This window comes from Pongo abelii, chromosome 10 (genome assembly GCF_028885655.2).
Source record: "Pongo abelii isolate AG06213 chromosome 10, NHGRI_mPonAbe1-v2.0_pri, whole genome shotgun sequence".
Taxonomy (NCBI): Eukaryota; Metazoa; Chordata; class Mammalia; order Primates; family Hominidae; genus Pongo; species Pongo abelii.
The window spans coordinates 33,073,668-33,092,949 of NC_071995.2; the positions used below are offsets into that span (position 1 = coordinate 33,073,668).

General features: G+C 44.6%; 1 protein-coding gene and 2 pseudogenes across 12 annotated transcripts in view; all 3 read left to right on the forward strand.

The window, feature by feature from the left end:
- Nucleotides 1-255: 255 nt before the first annotated feature.
- Nucleotides 256-770, forward strand: LOC100455568 (large ribosomal subunit protein uL11-like; annotated as a pseudogene).
- A 4,865-nt stretch (nucleotides 771-5,635) lies between these two features.
- Nucleotides 5,636-7,493, forward strand: LOC100457738 (protein FAM98B-like; annotated as a pseudogene).
- Nucleotides 7,494-11,051: 3,558 nt separating this feature from the next.
- Nucleotides 11,052-19,282, forward strand: part of RESF1 (retroelement silencing factor 1) — a 34,266-nt gene continuing 26,035 nt past the window's right edge. For 3 of the 12 annotated variants that reach the window (XM_054527075.2, XM_054527073.2, XM_054527079.2), the window contains exons 1-2: nucleotides 11,187-11,420; nucleotides 12,706-12,800. The gene's annotated coding sequence lies outside the window, so the exon portion shown is untranslated. Of the gene's footprint in view, nucleotides 11,421-11,491; nucleotides 11,833-12,705; nucleotides 12,801-19,282 lie in introns of those variants that run through there. The other 9 variants (XM_063712106.1, XM_063712104.1, XM_002823089.5 and 6 more) reach the window with 8 other exon arrangements.

Here is a 19,282-nt window from a genome sequence, read left to right on the forward strand (position 1 = left end):
AATGGCCGCTCTGGGAATGTCTGTCTTGTGCAGTTGAGATAAGGACTGAGATAAGCCCTCGAACCCTTAGGCTTACTAGGGTTGGGAAAACTCAGTGCTGGTAAATTTGTGGTCAGACTGGTTCTTTGCTCTCAAACCCTGTTTTCTGTTATTTAAGATGTTTATCACTCTTAGCTTTCACCTCGGAGGAGGCTAAGGTGCAACTTTCTTTAGTCATCCCAAATCCAGGTTCATCCGACACCAGCCTCCTCCACCATGCCGCCGAAGTTCAACCCTAACGAAATCAAAGTCGTATACCTGAGGTGCACCGAAGGTGAAGTCAGTGCCACTTCTGCACTGGCCCCCAAGATCGGCCCCCTGATCTGTCTCCAAAAAAGGTTGGTGATGACATTGCCAAGGCAACAGGTGACTGGAAGGGCCTGAGGATTACAGTGAAACTGACCATTCAGAACAGACAGGCCCAGATTGAGGTGGTGGCTTCTGCCTCTGCCCTGATCATCAAAGCCCTTAAGGAAGCACCAAGAGACAGAAAGAAACAGAAAAATATTAAACAAGTAGGAATATAACTTTTGATGAGATCGTTGCTTGACCGATGCGGCACTGATCCTTAGCCAGAGAACTCTCTGGAACCATTAAAGAGATCCTGGGGACTGCCCAGTCTGTGGGCTGTAATGTTGTTGGCCACCACCCTCATGACGTCATAGATGACATCAACAGTGGTGCTGTGGAATGCCCAGCCAGTTAAGCACAAAGGAAAATATTTCAATAAAGGATTATTTGACAACTAGAAAAAAAAAAAAAGATGTTTATCAAGACAACACGTGCACCGCTGAACATAGACCCTTATCAGTGGTTCTACTTTTGCCCTTTGCCCTGTGATCTTTGTTAGACCCTAATCAGTGGTTCTGCTTTTGCCCTTTGCCCTGTTCCCTCAGAAGCATGTGATCTTTGTTAGACTCTTATCAGCGGTTCTGCTTTTTGCTCTTTGAAGCATGTGATCTTTGTACCTACTCTCTGTTCTTACACCCTCTCCCCTTTTGAAACCCTTAATAAAAACTTGCTGGTCTGAGACTCAGGCGGGCATCGCAGTCCTACCGGTATGTGATGTCACCCCTGGCAGCCCAGCTATAAAATTCCTCTCTTTGTACTGTCTCTCCTTATTTCTCGGCCGGCCAACACTTATGGAAAAATAGAAAGAACCTATATTGAAATATTGGGGGTGGGCTCCCCCAATAGAAAGGCAGGAGCAAGTTGAGGGCCAGGGGTCTAGGATGTAAGTTAATCCCAGGTTAGGCAAGAGACGGAGAAGAGATTTAAAGGTTGGCCTTTAGGTCCTCTACATTTTTGTTGGCCTTTTCTAATAAGTCCTTAATAGAAGCTATTTTAGAATTTTCCTTTGAGAGGGCTCTTCCTGGTCATTTACAAATGCTAAGTATTGAATATCTGGGAACGTTTAACCATTGATTCTAAGGTGCCAAAAATGGATTATCTTATTCACATCCAAAGTTCACAAGAACAGCCACTAAAGTTGTAGACTGTCCTCAGTAAGATTCTGCCACAGGATCCAATATTTAATTCTATTTACCCCACAACATTGAGCTCATATTCAAATAAAAAGAACAAAGAAGAAATAAATACACAGGCCCCAAAAATCTCTTGGAACTATGAGCCCAGGTCATCTGTGAGAACCTTGAGTAGTAAAAAAAAATCATATCCAGAGGCTTATACCAAGGACAATAAAGATAACAAAGGCTTAAGTGGGGCTGGGCATAGTGGCCCACACCTGTAATCCCAGCACTTTGGGAGGGCAGATCATCTGAGGCCAGGAGTTCAAGTCCAGCCTGACCAATATGGTGAGACCCTGTCTCTACTAAAAATGCAACAATTAGCCAGGCGTGGTTGCCCGGACCTGTAGTCCCAGCTACTCAGGAGGCTGAGGCAGGAGAATGGCTTGAACCCGGGAGGCGGAGGCTGCAGTGAGCTGAGACTGTGCCAGTGCACTCCAGCCTGGGCAACAGAGTCAGACTCTGTCTCAAAAAAAAAAAAAAAAAAGGCTTAAATGGGCAAGGCACAGTAGCTCACACCTGTAATCATGGCACTTTTAGAGGCTGAGGTAGGTGGATCACTTAAGCCCAGAAGTTCAAGACCAATCTGGGCAACATGGTAAAACCATATCTCTACAAAAAAATACAAAAATTAGCCAGGCGTGCTAGCACACACCTGTGGTCCCAGCTACCCTGGAGGGTGAGGTGGGAAGATCTCTTGGGCCTGGGAGGTTGAGGCTGCAGTGAGCCGTAATTTTACCACTGCACTACAGCCTGGCAACAGACTGAGAACTCATCTCAATAAAAGAGAAAAAAAAAAAAGGCTGAGGTGATGATTCAAAGTTGTGAGACGGTTGGAAGCAGGGCTCCTTCAGCTGAGCAGGCCCTGTGACTTGTAAAGGAGAAATAAAAACATCTTAGGACCCCCAAACTTGTTATGCAAAGGAAAAGTTATGCCTAGAGACTGGGTCATGCAGCACTGCTATCCTTTTCCCAAATAGATAGCTATTACTTTACAACCTGGTGTCAAAGCATCACACATTACCCAGACCCTCACAGAAAGGCAGAAGGCCTGATACCATCTCCAGATGACGGTCCTCATAAATTTTTTCCCAAGTAAACTCTTTGCTGGCCTCAAAACCTTTCAAGATGTACATCCTCCCATAAAACAAGAACATGTCCATTGTAACTTTAGGTCTACCATCTAAGTCTAGCTCCTAAAACTAAAGTTTGCTAGAATCACACTGATAATGTCAATTACAAGCTTATCTTCCCAGGAGCAGAACAAATCATTCCTCCACCTACCCTGAGACGTTTGCATAACTGATTCTTCCTCTACTCCCTTTTTCTCTGAATTCTCTATAATATAATCACCTTATCTGTATAAAATGTAGATTTACTGAGCTCTAATTAATTAATAGTCCCACAAAAGTATAACCATTTGCCTCACCACCCTACCCACTCCTTCCCACATGCCTTCTCCCCTTTAAAGAAATGTATAAATACTGTATTAGTCCATTTTCACACTGCTATAAAGAACTGCCCGAGACTGGGTAATTTACAAAGAAAAGAGATTTAATTGACTCACAGTTCCACATGGCTGGGGAGGCCTCAGGAAACTTACAATCACGGCAGAAGAAGGGGAAGCAAGCACCTTCTTCGTAAGGTGGCAGGAAGAAATGCTGAGCAAAGGGGGAAGAGTCCCTTATAAAACCATCAAATCTCAAGATAACTCACTCAATATCATGAGAACAGCATGGGAGAAACCACCCCCATAATCCAATTACCTCCGCCTGGTCTCTCTCTTGACACATGGGGATTATAGGGATTATAATTCAAGACGAGATTCGGGTGGGGAAACCGAGCCTAACCACATCTTACACATTTGATTTTTTAAAATATTTGATAACTTTCATTTTGAATTAATTTCCTTTGTAATCTCACGTATTTTATTTTATGCATTCAAAAGATTATTCTGGCCGGGCATGGTGGCTCACGCCTGTAATCCCCGCACTTTAGGAGAACGAGACGGGTGGATCACTTGAGGTCAGGAGTTTCTGACCAGCCTGGCCAACATGGTGAAACTCTGTCTGTAATTAGCCGGGCATGGTGGCCCATGCCTATAATCCCAGCTACTCAGGGAGGCTGAGGAATGAGAATCGCTTGAACCTGGGAGGCAGGGGTTGTCGCTGAGATTGCGCCACTGCACTCCAGCCTGGGCGACAGAGCAAGACTCCGTCTAAAAAAAAAAAAAAAAAAAAAAAAGATTATTCTAAGAAGGTGTCCATGGGCTCTACCAAACTACCAAAGAGGTTTATGGAGAAGAGTTCCTTCCCTCAGGAGTTATTTCTTTTTTTTTTTTTGCATGGTTGAAATTAAGTTACTGCCATTTCTACATTCCAATCCAAGTAAATGTAAGAAGAGTTTCACAGTAAGCCATTCCCTTAGGCAGAAGTTGCATATAACATTTCTGCTTATATGTCATTGTGAGAACTGAAACTTGACAACATCTAGCTGCAAGAGAGACTTGGGGGAATATAATCTCTACTTACATTCCAAGTGACTACATACAAACTGACTTTGTACCCGGCTAACTATTACTAATAAGAAGGGGAAACAAACAAAAAAGAAGGGGAGGCCTGGTGTGGTGGCTCATGCCTGTAATCCCAGAACTTTGGGAGGCTGAGGCAAGCAGATCACTTGAGGTCAGGAACTCTAGACCAGCCTGGACAATATGGTGAAACTCCATCTCTACTAAAAATACAAAAATTAGCCAGGTGTAGTGGTGCGGTCCTGTAATCCCTGCTACTTGGGAGGCTGAGGCAAGACAATCGCTTGAAACAGGGAGGCAGAGGTTGTAGTGAGCCAAGATCATGCCACTGCATTCCAGCCTGGATGACAGAGTGAGGCTCTATCTCAAAAAAAAAAAAAAAAAAAAAAAAAAGGAAGAAGAAGGGGAAACAGATTATAGGGAGCAATCAAGAAAAGAAAAAGAACTAATGACCTCATTTACAACTTAAATGAATAATAGGCATTTTTTTTGCAAACCAAAATAATTTTTACTATAGATATGTTAATGATGTCATTAAAACATTTTCTGAAACATGTTTTATAAGTTTAAGAGTTAACAAGCCTTGGCCAGTTGCAGTGGCTCACACCTGTAATCCCAGCACTTTGGGAGGCCAAGGCAGGTGGATCACAAGGTGAGCAGTTCAAGACAAGCCTGGCCAAGATGGTGAAACCCCATCTCTACTAAAAATACAAAAAATTCGCTGAGCCTGGTGGCGGGTGCCTGTAATCCCAGCTACTCGGGAGGCTGAGGCAGAGAATTGCTTAAACCTGGGAGATGGAGGTTGCAGTGAGCCGAGATTTTGCCACTGCACTCCAGCCTGGGTGACAGAGCAAGACTCCGTCTCAAAAAAAAAAAAAAAGACTTAACAAGCCTTAAGGCTAAGTATTATGCTCATGAAAGACTCAGATAGCATCTAAGAGAGGCTTTGTTTTTGAATGCTGGGTAACATAGGGAGAGGATCCCGTAATTTATGAAAGGGAGCATAGTATGGAGCAATCTAATCTATGAGGGGAATCTTTCCCAAGCCTGACCAGTTGACAAGGCTTTCTGGCACACTAGGTTGTAAATCTCTTAAAGAGAAGACAGTGTAAAGCTTGGCTCTTGAGTAAACAAACTTTCAGGTCCATGAGATTGCATTCTCCCTTTGCAAGTTTCTTACTGGTGACCATTTAAGACTACTCTACTGATGAATATCACTTGTACTTTAAGACTGTGCAAAGATCAAACACTTTTGGAAAAATCAGACAACCTTTACTTACCTAGCAGAGAGAGGATAAAATCAGCACAAGTACAGACAAGGTTACATGGCAGAGAGATCAGCCACTTTATCCCAAATAGAGTTGTAGCTTCCCGGACATTAAATCCTATTGGACACTAAGCCCTCCTTAGGCTGTATAGGGGCGGCGTCCCTATCAGAATTTCCGGCAACAAAAGTCCCTCTCCTTGGGTTTGTTTTTGCTTGCTGACCTGCGTGGCTAGGTGCTAGAAAATCCCTTATCTGAGCCAAGTGTGTCCAGCTATGTTCCAGGATCTGCTCCTAGTGAGGTATATGTACTAATTCATGTAACTATCTCAAAAATTCAACGAGGTAAGTATTATTTTTATCCCCATTTTTCAGATCAGCAAGAGAAGCAAAAAAATGAAGTGATTTTCCCACAAAGTTGTATCACTAGGGAGCTGCAAAACAAGATTCAAACCTTGGGGCATGCTTAAGAGCACTGAACAGGTTTGAGCCAAAGAGCCATCAGAGGGCCGGAGCCGGGTCCTGAACCAACAACAGACGGAGATGTGCTAGGCACACTGGAGGTGCTGGGGTACAAGGGACCATTGCTAGAGGAGCAAGCCCTTATGAAGGCAGCAGAGTGGACTATATGTAGGAGCATATACTGTATAGGATTATATATATAGGCTTTTATACAGGGAGAAGGTGGTATATACTGTAAAGGAATAGATATATAAACTATATAAATTCCTATACGGGATATGGTTAGTCTTTCAAATAAAATCATTATGCAACTTGGAAGAAAGTATGACTTCTACTGGAAGAGATGATCTAGAGAGCTTCCAGCTTGAGGTAAATGATTTTTTTAAAAGAAATGGCATGTCCATATTCTGTACTCATATCAGGAGATACTAAAGATCATTTTAAAAAAGGAGGACTGGCTGGGTACAATGGCTCACACCTGTAATCCCAGCACTTTGGGAGACCAGGGTAGACGGATTGCTTGAGTCCAGGAGTTCAAGACCAGCCTGGGCAACATGGTGAACCCCATCTCTACAAAAAATACAAAAATTAGCTGGGTGTAGTGGTGCATGCCTGTTGTTCCAGCTACCTGGGGGCCAGAGGTGGAAGAATTGCTTAAGTCCAGGAGGTCAAGCCCACAGTGAGCCGAGATCACGCCACTGTAAATAAAAAAATATAAAAAGGACTGTTTGAAACTCCTATTATTTTTAAGTACAGGACTTGAAGCTTCACAGATATTACAGAATAAGAAACATTAAAATTCTCAATTAGATAAAAATAATGAAATTTATCAGGAAGTTCAAGTTCTGTGTGATAACCTTGGTGTACCCAAGTAAACAACTTCTGACATTCTGGTTATGCTAAACCAAGTGGAATCAAAGGTGAAAGACAGGAAGGGCATGGTGGCTCATGCCTATAATCCCAGCACTTTGTGAGGCAGAGACAGGAGGATCTCTTGAGCCCAGGAGTTGGAGACCAATTTGGGCAACATAACAAGATGCCATCTTATTTCAAATTTTAAAAAATTGTTAATTTTTTAATTAAAATTAAAGAAAACCACTCTGCTGAAAATTAATTTAAATTTGAAACAGGCAGAACAACTGGAAAGAGTCAATGATGCTCTTTCCTGTGAACATGAGTGCCTCCAGCGAATGCTATGAAATGATTAGATGCGGCAATACAGTCCGTTGGACGGTGTGATACAGCCAAGGTAAGAACAGATGACACAGCAAGAATTTACCAGCCTAAGTGTTATGCTTTGTCACCCAAGACAGCGATTATAATGGTGCATCTACTTGCTGCTCATGATGATCTATCCAAGATCATTAGGACAAGCAGTGGAGCCAGCCGGAAGATGGCATGTGCCATTAATAAGGTGCTGAAGGGAAGGGTGCCTGACAGGGAAGGCTGGCCAAATGAAATTGAACCACCACCCTCTGAAATGCCCCCTTGGCAAAGAGACAAGAGGGCAGTGGCGGAAGGGGTGGTTGGGGTGGTGGTCGTGGAGATAGAGGTGGTAGTAGAAGAGGCTGTGGGGGTGGAAGTGGAAGAGGTGGCTGGCGTGGAGGAGGATGGGAAAGTGGTGGGGGAGAGGGAGGAAGGTAGTGAGGAGGAAGTGGGATGGAGGTGGTAAAGGAGGTTTCCAAGGCAGAGGAGATGGTGGTGGGAGGGGAGATTATGGTAGAAAAGATTATGGAGATCCATATGGAGGAGGTGGTGATGGTGGTGGATATAGGAGATATTGAAGACTACAAAAATTAAAAACCAAAACCAACAAACCTCAAGCGCAAAGGAATAGTCTGCCCTCTTATATCACAAGCACTAACCACCTCTGCCCTTTCTCATCCCTTAATCATTCAGACAAGATTTCCTTGTTTACTTCCTCCTATAAAAACCCTAAGTCTATTTTATTTTCTTTGAAAAGATTCCTCTGCATTAATGAACGTTGTCCTTACCGCAATAGCGTTAAAAAAAAGAGTCTCCTTATGCAGCTTAGCAATTTTCCAGGCTTGGTATCAGTGACTCCATCTTGGGCTATTGACTCCATGCTGAGCTGCTGCTAAACTTTGAGGCCCACGAAGAAACTGTGAAAAACATTTCCTTCACAAACAACTGTTACAAATAAAGTTTCGGTGTTGCAAAAGAAATAGCACTCGAATATAAATTTTCTTTTTAATTCTCAGCAAGGCAATGTACTTCTTTTTTTTTTTTTTTTTTTTTTTTGAGACGGAGTCTTGCTCTGTGGCCTAGGCTGGAGTGCAGTGGCGCAATCTCGGCTCACTGCAAGCTCTGCCTCCCGGGTTTATGCCATTCTCCTGCCTCAGCCTCCTGAGTAGCTGGGACTACAGGCACCTGCCACCACGCCCAGCTAATTTTTTGTATTTTTTAGTGTTAGCCATGATGGTCTTGATCTCCTGACTTCATGATCCGCCTGCCTCGGCCTCCCAAAGTGCTGGGATTACAGGCGTGAGCCACGGCGCCCGGCGGCAATGTATTTCTATAGATGAGTGTACCCTCACAGATGGAGGAATGGTGAGCGCACACCTGGGCAAGGGAGGGGAAGGGGTTCTTATTCCTGACACACCTGGCCTCTGCCACTGTGTCCTTCCCCTGTTGGCTAGGGTTAGACCGCACAGGCTGAACTAATTCTGATTGGCTAATTTAAAGAGAGTGATGGGGTGAGCGGTTTGGCAGGAAAAATGGTTAAGGCAGGGCAGGAAATCGGAATGAGTCAGGGTGGAGCAGGTAATGGGAATGAGTCAGGGTGGAGCAGGTGATTGAAATGAGTCAGGGTGGAGCAGGTGATTGAAAAAGGTTGCTTTACGAGGAAGTTAAGTTTAAAAGTAGAAGGCAAAGAATTGACCATACTGACATATTGATTCTTTGAAGGGAAATTTAGAACTCATATCTAACACAACCGTTTTCTCAACAACACACAACCCAAGAAAGCTGGTCTCAATATTATTATTATTATTATTTTTTTCCGAGACAGGCTCTTACTCTGTCACCCAGGCTGGAGTTCAGTGGCTCAATCTTGGCTCACTGCAACCTCTGCCTCCCAAGCTCAAGTGATCCCCCCATCTCAGCCTCCCAAGTAGCTGGGACTACAGGTGCATGCCACCACTCCTGGCTAATTTTTTTTGTTTTTTGTATATTTTTTGTAGAGATGGGGTTCACCATGTTGGCCAGGCTGGTCTCGAACTCCTGGCCTCAAGTGATCCTCCCCAAAGTGCTGGGATTACAAGCATAAGCCACCCCCCCATCCCCAATCTTTTTTTGTTTGTTTTGTTTCATGAGACAGACTCTCTCTGTGGCCCACGCTGGAGTGCAGTGGCGTGATTTCGGCTCACTGCAACCTCTGCTTCCTGGGTTTAAGCGATTCTCCCGCCTCAGCCTCCCGAGTAGCTGAGAATTACAGGTGCCCACTACCACGCCTGGCTAATTTTTATATTTTTAGTAGAAACAGGGTTTCATCATGTTGGCCAGGTTGGTCTCACACTCCTGATTTCAAGTGATTCACCCACCTCAGCCTCCCAAACTGTCAGGCCTCTGAGCCCAAGCTAAGCCATCATATCCCCTGTGACCTGCACATATACATCCAGATGGCCTGAAGCAACTGAAGATCCACAAAAGAAGTGAAAACAGCCTTAACTGATGACATTCCACCATTGTGATTTGTTTCTTCCCCACCCTAACAGATCAATGCACTTTGTAATCTCCCCCACCCTTAAGAAGGTTCTTTGTAATTCTCCCCACCCTTGAGAATGTACTTTGTGAGATCCACCCCTGCCTGCAAAACATTGCTCCGCGGAGCCTATCCCAAAACCTATAAGAACTAAAGATAATCCCACCACCCTTTGCTGACTCTCTTTTCGGACTCAGCACGTCTGCACCCATGTGAAATAAACAGTCTTGTTGCTCACGCAAAGCTGTTTGGTGGTGTCTTCACACGGACGCGCGTGACACAAAGTGCTGGGATTACAGGCCTGAGCCACCAAGCCTGGCCACCCCCAATCTTTAAGAATATTCTGGCCCGGCGCGGTGGCTCACGCCTGTAATCCCAGCACTTTGGGAGGTTAAGGCGGGCGGATTAAGAGGTCAGGCGACCAAGACCATCCTGGCTAACATGGTGAAACCCCGTCTCTACTAAAATACAAAAAATTAGCCAGGCGTGGTGGCGGGTGCCTGTAGTCCCAGCTACTCGGGAGGCTGAGGCAGGAGAATGGCGTGAACCTGGCAGGCGGAGCTTGCAGTGAGCCGAGATCGCGCCACTGCACTCCAGCTTGGGCGACAGAGCGTGACTCCGTCCCCCCCCCAAAAAAGAATATTCTGTATACAATTTTTTTGTTTTGTTTCTGACAGACGCAAACGCACCCTTCTAGTAATGATTAAAGACTTCTTCGTTTAATTCACCAATGAAATAATCTGACAATTTATGTAACAAGTAAATTCCTATAAACATAAGCTCCCTTGCCGTTCTCCAGTGGCACGATCTCTGATTTGCTATCCTGGTTGCAACCTTCATTACTGAGTAAACACTTATGTAAACCTTAATAATGAGATTCGGGCAATACGATTAAATATTGGTTTATTTGAGTGCAAAGTTTGAGGATGGCGACCTAGTACGACACAGACTCCAAAAGATGGGTGTCAGTGCTTCGAAAGGGAGAAGTTTGAAGGTCGTTTATACAGGCAGGGTCTGGGAAGCTTAACAGGATGTCAACATTTTCCATAGAAGGTTAACGCATAGCAATTTGATTGGTTCTAGGCAGTGTTTCTTTTTGGGAAGGGTCTATTTAACATTCCACATTAAGGATGTAATAGTCAAGCGGTCATTTATCTTATTCAAGGCGTATTTTATCTCAGATGCCATCTGGTCTGAGCTGGGAACAAGAAAATAAGGGAGTTAATCTATAACAAAAGGTCGGCAATTAAGAGGTCGTGCTTCGTGATCTGGTCTCCAAAGTCAACTTTCCTCAGGGACTTTCAGAATCCCCAAATAGACTATCCACTTTCTTTCACACTTATTTGCCTCTAACCTGTTGATTTCTTTTTTTTTTTTTTAAGGGTTAACAGTCTCTTGGGTGCACGCTGACTTCCACGCGCTTTATAGAAAAAATTGGTCCTGAGGCCAGCAGCAACAGTCGGTCTCAGGAACTTGTTAAAAATGCACATTTTTCAGCCCCACCCCAAACCTACTGAATCAGCAGTTTTGCTGGTGGTTCTCAATCTCTCTTTAACACGCCCTCTGGGTGCTGCTGGTGCACGTTGAAGGTAGAAGATCGCTGCAGATTTCCGCGGCGGGCAGATGAAAGCGTTCTGCAAGCCCGGGTGCGATCTGCGGGCCGGGTCCGCGGCTTCTCGGGTGGCACTAGGACCGCGGCGGCGCGGCCCTCGCAGCCACCGCCTCGGGCGTGAGGCGGAGCCTAGCTGTTCCTGGCTCCTGGGCCTGGCTCCTCGACCCGCCCCTGGAGGCGGACCCCACTTGACTTAAACTCTGGGGCCCGGGAGGCCGCCGGCTTTCTCCCTGCTTGCCGGGGTGGTCCTCTCCTCTTTGTCGGTAAGTGTGAGGCGAGCACCCCGAGGTCCCTCCGCCTTCCGGGGTCCGGGCGGGGCGGGGCGGGGCGGGGGACGAGAGCCAGAGGCGCTCGCGGCCCGGGCCGGCGCGCGGCGCAGAGCGCTTTTGTTCTGCGGCAAGGACACAGTCGCGGGCGGCCCCGGAACCCGGGCCTCGGGCTCCGCCGGCTCTCAAGTCCTGCCGTCCGCCCGAGGGAGCTGGGCCGGGCCGCAGCGCTCGCTTCTGCCCGCCGCACCGGGGCCGGCCCTAGGCCTCCGCGGACGCCGAGCCTTGCACCGGAGGGCGGGCCTCGCTGGCTGTTTTCCCTCATTGCCTGGCTCTGCGCGGTAGAGGTCGCGAGTGGCGAAGGCTAGGACGCATTTTGTTGAACTGCGAGGCGCGGCTGGTGAGGCGGGTGGGTATGAGAGCTGCTTATGTTTTTAAGGCTTTCCTGTCGCTGGAGTGAAAAAAAAAATCTTTTTTCTTTTTGCTATTTCCCGAGCGTTCTCCTCCTCCCCGGCCCTCTTAAGCCGAAGCCTCCTGGAACAGAATTGCTGTACTGGCATCTATCTCCAAGTGGTCCGCGAACGCTTCTGCGCCGGCGATGCTTTCTGTTCCTCAGCAATAGTTAGTTCCTTGAGGCATTTTTAAATGAACAAACGCATACCCATCTTAGGTGTTCTCGAGGGACACGGATTCCCTAAGCAAACGTCCTTAGGGTCCTGAGTTTAGCAGCAAACTTTCGGGGAATCATTTCTGTGGAAACAATTTATTTGTAGTACATCGAGTGCATACTGTCTTAATATAAGGATGTGTATGAGCTTGAGGCGCATTTTCATTCTGTGGCGGGCGGGTGCATTTCAGTAGGCGGGCCGCAGAGCTTATTTGGGGATTGCATTTTTCTGCTAAATGTGTTAGCTTTAATCATGTTTCATTCACTGTTAATGTGCATGCATGTTAAGGTTTTAGGTTTTTTCCCCTGTGCAGTTGGATTTCTTTCTATTTAATAGTAATCCAATAAAGACAAGTGCAGAGATAAAGTATTATTGTTTTGCAATGATACTACAATAGCGGACCTAGAGGAGCGCACATAAATTCTAACTTAAGTGAATGGTATTTTCAGGCCAGACCTAGTTTCTATTTCGGTTACTTAGGACACTTAATAAGAATTCAGTAAACTTAGCATGCTTTCAGTGCAGCCTTAAAAGAGTTTTGCACAGCAATGTCATATTTAGTAAACACATTAGCATGTGCTCTTTTATTATAAAATGTTTCTTGCTGTCCCTAGGACCAAAGAAGTAAATACTGTGTGGAGGGGGACTGACGTGTTTGGAGGGAAATGGGAAGGTACACGATAATTAAAGAGTAAAGTTGTGCTTAACGGTAAGTGTATCACCTCTAAGAAACCCGCCCTGATTTAACCAGGCAGTTATTCACACTCAACTATGGAGTAATTTACCTATTACCGAATAAAATTACTAGCTCAGTGAATCAACATTGGTTAAAAATTAAACTGTGGGACTCAATGGATTTGACAACAAAGCTTGAGAAGAAATGTTGTTGGCATAGTACTGAGAAATCAGTTGTTAATCTTAGCAAAATAAGGAAAGAGGTCTGTGGTAAGGTAATTGTGGTGGAAGTTACCTGGGCAGAGGTCTGCTTAGTCTGTGCTGTGTTTATTTGATTGTTTTGTATTATATTTTATTACTGTTGGTGGCACATAGGGGAATGTGGCACGGGGCACCACTCTGGAAGGATGCTTCCTGTGCAGCCAAAGTGGTCATGTCCAGGGCTTTCATCTGTAACCACAAAGTGTGTTAGGAAGTCTCACCTAATGATTAAGACCATGGTCCCTGTAACCACACTGCTTTGGTTCAGATCTTGGCTGTAGCACTCAGCCAACCCTGGAAAATAAACCTCTGCCTGTTTTCTCATCTATAAAATGGGGACAAGCACTAATGTCATAGGATTGTTATGGTAGAGTTACATGAGTTTCATGCATATCACAGTTAAACAGCTCCTGGTGCATGGTAAGTGCCCAATAAATGTTAGCTATTGTCATGTTAGAGGAAATAGATTTTGTGGCCTGGGACATGTAATGCTGTCTTAGCAGAAATTCAGCTGGTTCATTTAAGCTCTAAATTTATGAGCTTTTTGTTGATTAAACCCATCACTGTAGATCCTCTTAGATTCTCTTTTTTGTAGGTCTTGTTTTGTTAGGAAGTACCCGTCACTACTGGTCCACATCTGGATTTACCTGCAGGCTTGTTTGAAATAAAAAATGCCTCCACTAAATTCCTAGGCAGGACAAACTTGCCCCAAAGCTTTGTTCTTCTACATTATCTATGTGATTGTACAGGAATTTCTCTTCCCTACTAGATTATCAGTGTCTTGGATATAGTTGGAGCTCAAATGCTTAGGGAATTGATTTAATGTTGCTTAAAACGTATTTGTAGGCCAGGTGTGGTGGCTCACGCCTATAATGCCAGCACTTTAAAAGGCTGGGGCAGGCAGATCACTTGAGGCCAGGAGTTCGAGACCAGCCCTGGCCTCAAGTTGGCCAACATGGCAAAACCCCATCTCTACTAATAATACAAAAATTAGTCGGGAGTGGTGGCACATGCCTGTAATCCTAGCTACTCAAGTGGCTGAACCCGGGAGGTGGAGGTTGCAGTGACCGGAGGTCACCCCATTGTACTGCAGCCTGGGTAACAGAGCAAGATTCTGTCTTTAAAAAAAAAAAAAAAAGCATTTATGAAGGTGAATTTCAAGAATCTAATCAGGGCTCCCTTCCTCCCCCATTAGAGGCACACTCTGTTATGTAAAACAGACAGGGAGCGTATTCATTTTGAGATAAGTCCAGGAGAACAGTTGACTAACCCTGGCTTATAGATACACAAGTTAACATTCACTTTGGAAGAAGATTGTGAAGAAAGAATCTTGGACCTTGAGGAATTCTAAATGCTTTGTTGGGTGGCAACTATGCAATACTTATACTATTCCTAATACCTTAAGTGTACTTGTAAGTGAAGAGCAAAGTTGGAGGCTGTTGAGGTAAATACCTCAAGTGAGATTGGAACTATACATTTTATGCTCCTGGTTTTCATGATCTCAAAGTTTTAATGCCGGTAACAAGATTCTCTTGATGTATCAAATTACAAGGTTTCATTTGTAAATAAGGTGATTAAAATGACAAAGTCTATTAAAAGAAATTGTATTGTCCAGTTAAGTTTTAAGAAACAGAAACCATAAGGTGATTATTATTTTTCAAGCCCCAAAGGAGAATTCATTAGATGATATACTTTTAAAGTTCATGGATCAGGGCCAGGTCCAGTGGCTCACGCCTGTAATCCCAGCACTTTGGGAGGCCAAGGTGGGCAGATCACCTGAAGTCAGGAGTTGGAGACCAGCCTGGCCAACATGGTGAAGCTCCATCTCTACTAAAAGTACAAAAAATTAGCCAGGCGTGGTGGCACATGCCTGAAATCCCAGCTACCCGGGAGGCAGAGGTTGCAGTGAGCCGAGATCACGCCACTGTACCCTAGCTCGGGTGACAGAGTGAGACTCTGTCTCAGAAAATAAAGTCCATGGGCCGGTCGCAGTGGCTCACGCCTGTAATCCCAGCACTTTGGGAGGCCAAGGCAGGTGGATCATGAGGTCAGGAAATCGAGACCACCCTGGCTAACAAGGTGAAACCCCAAAATTAGCCAGGTGTGGTGGCATGCGCCTGTAGACCCAGCTAACTCAGGAGGCTGAGACAGGAGAATTGCTTGAACCCAGGAGGGGAGGTTGCAGTGAGCTGAGATCACACCACTGCACTCCAGCCTGGGCGACAGAGCGAGAATTGGTCTCAAAAAAAGTTCATGGAGCATAACCTTTGGGTTTTGATGGATCCAGGATCTAAATCTGAAAGAGAGTTTTAAAGATTTGGGACACTGTATCTTTGAGCTCTGCTGTCCTCTGCTTTGGTTTTCAGGCAGACCATCCCTCTACTGGGCCAGCCCTTGACATCTCCAGATGCAAGCTTCAAGTTGTTCAGAGCATGCCTTTTGTAACTATAGTTAGAGATAAAATTCATAAGCCATTTATTCACCCATTTACACCCAGTGTACAGTTTCAGTGGTTTTTAGTATATTCAGAGTTGTGCACCCATCACCCCTATCAATTGAAGAACATTTTATTACCCCCAAAATATGTCCATACTCAATAGTGGTAACTCCCCATTTTCTCCAACGCACCTTTCCCTAGGTAACCATTAATCTACTTCTGTAGGTTTGCATATTCTGAACACTTCATATAATTGAAGTCATAATATTTTTCATCCAGCATGTTTTCAAGGCTCATTTATGTTAACACATGTATGTTACTTCATTCGTTTTTATTACCAGATATTCCGTTGTATGGATATGCCACTTTTGCTTATTCTTCCATCAGTTAACAGACCTTTGACATGTTTTCACTCTGACTACTGTGAATAGTGCAGCTATGATCATTCATAGTGTTTACGTAGATGTGTGTTTTTATTTCTTTTGGGTAAGTACCTAGGAGTGGAATTCCTTGGTTATGATAACTGTTTAACATTTTGAGGAACTGCCAGGCTATTATCCAAAGTAGATTTACCACTTTATTTTTTATTTAACTTTTGTTTTATGTTTAGGGGTACATGTGTAGATTTGGGGGTACGTGTATAGGTAAGGTTGTGTCATGGGGGTTTGTGGAACAGATTATTTCATCACCCAGGTATTAAGCCTAGTACCCAATTAGTTGTTTTTTTCTAATCCTCTCCCTCCTCCCACGCTTTGCCCGCCTATGGGCCCCAGTGTGTTGATCGCCTCCACATTTCCATGTGTTCTCATCATTTAGCTCCCACTTACGTGTGAAAGCATGCAATATTTGGTTTCCTGTGTTAGTTTGCTAAGGATAATGTCCTCCAGCTCCAAGCTCCCGCAAAGGACGTGATCTCATTCTTTTTTTATGGCTGCATAGTATTCCCTAATGTATGTGTACTGTTTTCTTTATGTAGTTTACCATTGATGGGCATTTAGGTTGATTCTGGGTCTTTGCTATTGTGAATAGACATGCACCATTTTATACAGCAATGTTTGAGAGATGGTTGGTCTACATCCATAGACACTTAACTTTTATAGCCATAGAAGTGAGCCTGAAGTGGTAGCTCATTGTGGTTGTGATTTGCATTTACCTGATGATTAGTGATGTTAAGCATCTTTTTATGTGCATATTGATTTCTTTGGAGAAGTATCTATTCAAAACTTTTGGCCTTAGATTTGTGTTGTCTTTGGATTGTCAAGTTGTACGTTTTTAAGATATCCTGGATTCTGATCCTTCCTTACTAGGGACCATAAATGTGAGGGTTTACTCCTGGGTTCTAGGTTCTTTTCCATTGATCAATGCCTGTCCTGTGTCAGTACTATATGGTCTTGTTTATTGTAGTTTTGTCGTTTTGTTTTTTTGTTTTTTGTTTTTAAGACTGAATCTCACTGTGTTGCCCAGGATGGAGTGCGGTGGTGTGATCTTGGCTCACTGTAACCTCCGCTTCCGATTCTTCTGCCTCAGCCTCCAAAGTAGCTAGGATTACAGGCACTTGCCACCACACCGTGCTAATTTTTGTATTTTTGGTAGAGGCGAGGTTTCACCATGTTGGCCAGGCTGGTCTCGAACTTCTGACCTCAAGTGATAGCGTGCCTCTGCCTCCCAAAGTGCTGGAATTACAGGCGTGAGCCACTGCTCCCTGCCGGCTACTCCCTTTTCAACCCCTCCTTTTTCTGTGTCAAAGTTGCTGAGTGGCAGTCAGAAAATGAAAGTACCTCTGATTGGTCCCCTCCCACAACCAATCAGGCTAGTGGCTGGCCACTACTTCATTTACATAAAGTGAATCAATGGTAAACCTCTAGAGAGTATTTAAACTGCAGAAAATTATGTAACTTGACTGTCTTGAGCCACTGCTGCCCCTGCTCCCACCCTGTGGAGTGTGCTCTCCTTTAAAATAAGTCTCTGCTTTGGCTGCCTTGCTTTTGTGGTTTGTTCAGTTCTTTGTTCAAGACACCAAGAACCTGGACAACTACCCTCAATTGCATGGTTTAGAGGAACTCTGCTGTTCCACTGAAGGCATTTTGTCTATCTCTAGTGGCAGAAAATTGACTTACTCATAATAGGAGCGATGAAGAAGCGATACTTCTGGCGAACATGGTGAAAAGCCATCTCTAGTAAAAATACAAAAATTAGCTGGGCATGGTGGCGTGTGCCTGAAATCCCAGCTGCTGGGTAGGCTGAGGCAGGAGAATCGCTTATCGCTTAAACTCAGGAGGTGGAGGTTGCAGTGAGCCAAGATCACACCACTGCACTCTAGCCTGGTGACAGAGCGAGACTTCGTCTCAAAAAAAAAAAGTGATACTTCGAATACAGTTTTTACCTCAACACAGTATTGTCTTAATATGGTTTGTACCCGCCTGCCACACACTGATGTGTCATGTGTACTTGGGGGTGCTTGTCAGCGCTTTTCAGATATTTAAGATAACCAGACCTCTAGTACACGGTGTGTCCAATCTTTTGGCTTCCCTAGGCCACTTTGGAAGAAGAATTGTCTTGGGCCACGCATAAAATACGCTAACACTAACAATAGCTAATGAGCTTTAAAAAAAATTGCAAAAAAAAATCTCATAATGTTTTAAGAATGTTTATGAATTTATGTTGGGCCTCATTCAAAGCCGTCTTGGGCTGCATGCTGCCCATGGGCCGCGGATTGGACAAGCTTGATTTAGTAGATGTTTTCTTGAGGTGGGTATCCAGAGGGCTCCAAAATGAATTACTTGGCAGAATTCTGGTAGGGTAACTGGCTTCCGCTTCATGTGTTCTCTGTCGTCTTTAATTCCCATTTTAGGGAATAATACAAATAGAAAATATGGCCTAAAATTTGTCTCTGGCATCTCTGCTCTGAAGGCACAACAGACTAGTGTCAATATTGTAGCCTGAATGATGATAGTCTGTTGCATTGGTCTGAACGTCCTGCTGGCCAGTCAAGATATATGTGATTGCCAGCACTTCATGCTGTACCTGTGTTAATGAGTCAGAAAAAGTAGAGCAATTTATTTCTCCCTTTTTTAGGGAGAAAGCCCTGTGGCTCTCACTGGTGAAGCTTGGTAGTTGGGATATATTTAGCTGACTTGGCTCTGCATGGGGAATGTTGTGGTATGTCCTCCACAATAGGTGTGATCATCCTGCTGGGAATCACAATTGCAGGCACTTTTTAATCCAGTGTTGCCTAAGACAAAGTACAATGGATTAGGATATCTGATTGGATGGCCTGTGGTTCTGAATAGAGTTTGTAGCTGGATACATGAAAGATGGGAAGGCAGAGTTGTAGGTGAACAGCTTCACCATGGTGCCCTGATGACTTGCTCTTCTCATAGACCATGGAGGCAAAGCTTAGGCTTAATCACAGGCTGACCCATATTCTGGCAGGACACCCTGCAGGTCCTCCAAGAACAAAGTGAGAGAAAAGCAGCCCGGTGAGAAACAGTCACAAAGCTGTTTCTCATCTGCCTCCTTGGTTTCAATTGTGCATAGGACTTTAGCACCTTGTGGGGTATACTTGCTGGCTATAAAATGGCCACAGTTTGGTGTTCTCATCTGGCTTGGTGTCATCCTGTGGGGCTGGGGATACTGATCTTGATTTTGCTGTTGGACTTAGTAATATATGAATCCATTTGGCCTTTTGCTGACTGCACTTACAGAAGCGTAGAGAACTGTTCTGCCCCTTCTAACCACTGTGCTGCAAGAGGGAGGATTGCGAGTCTTTGTTAATTTGTTGTGATATTTAAATGAGATAAAGTATATAAAGCATTCCA